Source organism: Pseudophryne corroboree, chromosome 5 (assembly GCF_028390025.1).
Source record: "Pseudophryne corroboree isolate aPseCor3 chromosome 5, aPseCor3.hap2, whole genome shotgun sequence".
Classification (NCBI taxonomy): Eukaryota; Metazoa; Chordata; class Amphibia; order Anura; family Myobatrachidae; genus Pseudophryne; species Pseudophryne corroboree.
This window is the reverse complement of record NC_086448.1, coordinates 379607330-379608808: the sequence shown is the minus strand read 5'-3', so window position 1 is coordinate 379608808 and position 1479 is coordinate 379607330. Positions and strand designations below refer to the sequence as shown.

At 49.1% G+C, this 1479-nt stretch overlaps 1 pseudogene; it reads right to left on the bottom strand.

Annotated features, from left to right (window-relative positions):
* Positions 1 to 611: 611 nt before the first annotated feature.
* LOC134930053 (5S ribosomal RNA) lies at positions 612 to 731 on the bottom strand (annotated as a pseudogene).
* Between the last annotated feature and the right edge of the window lie 748 nt (positions 732 to 1479).

Sequence of the window (1479 nt, the reverse complement as noted above, 5' to 3'; positions counted from 1 at the left end):
GCTGCCGTCCCCGTCCGCCTCCTGTGAAGGGAACTAGACGCTATGCGTCTAGTTTCCCTTCGTGGAGAGTAACTTTGCTGAGCGGTGCGCGATGACGTCATCGCGCACCGCACAGCAAAGGGGGCGTGGTCAGTTACGCCCCCTGTACATTGCTAGCGCCGCTTGAATGCTGAGCGGTGCGCGATGACGTCATCGTGCTCCGCACAGCAAAAGGTCCTCTCCACAAAGGGAAACTAGACGCTATGCGTCTAGTTCCCTTCGTGGAGAGTAACTTTGCTGAGCGGTGCGCGATGACGTCATCGCGCACCGCACAGCAAAGGTCCTCTCCACGAAGGGAACTAGACGCATAGCGTCTAGTTTCCCTTCGTGGAGAGGACCTTTTGCTGTGCGGCGCGCGATGACGTCATCGCGCACCGCTCAGCATTCAAGCGGCGCTAGCAATGTACAGGGGGTGTAACTGACCACGCCCCCTGTATTAGGCCACGCCCTTTTCCTGCCCGGGGCGCAGAGCGCCCTTGAACCGGCCCTGAGTATAAGGTGCAGATATATGAATCATTAATGGTACAGCAGTGATCATTATGACATGCTCATGTAGGCTTTTATAATCAGTTTGGTTACAGTACCTGATCTTCCCAGGTGGTCTCCCTGTTCTGGTACTGATCAGGCCCAACACTGCTTCGCTTCCAAGATCAGGCGAGATTGGGACTTTCCAGTGTGGTTTGACTGTAATAATTAATACTTACCATACATGTGTCATAATTATACCGTCACTATGAACATAAAGTGATGTGGAGATTAAATTGGAAAGGGGGTGGGTTTGGTGGGGGGGGGGTTGTGTGGGGGGGGGGGCTTGGGGGGGGTGGAGGGGCGGGGTGCTATGCGGGGTGTGATAAGAGTATAGGGGTGGGGGAGGGGGGGAGGGTGGGCTAGTGAAGCGGGTGTGCTAGAAATGTTAAGGATCCAAACCGTGATGACACTACGGCCGTGTAAATTCACAGGAACGGAGCAATTTCATAATAATCATTCAATCCCCTCGGATGGAGTGTTTGCAGTTGAAAAATCCAATACATTTCTCTACGTGAGAGTTTATTGGCAAGATCGCCACCTCTCTCTCCCATCTTAACAAGTTCAATTGCTTTGAAAGTCAATGCCTCCGGGTTGGAATTATGTGCAATGTTAAAGTGTTTGGATACTGCATGATTCTCCATTTTATTCTTTATATTACGGACATGTTCTTGTATCCTTATTTTCAATGGTCTCTTTGTTTTTCCCACATATTGTTTTCCGCACTCACATTCTAATAAATAAATCACGGATTGTGTATTACAGTTTATGAAGTCTTTAATCTTGTACTCCTTCTTTTTTTCTGTGTCCGTAAATGTTTTCCTTACTGGGTGTAGGTACCTACAGATGTTGCATCAGCTACATTTAAAGGATCCAGTGCACTTTGGCATCCGTGACTCCTCTTTAAATTCCTTA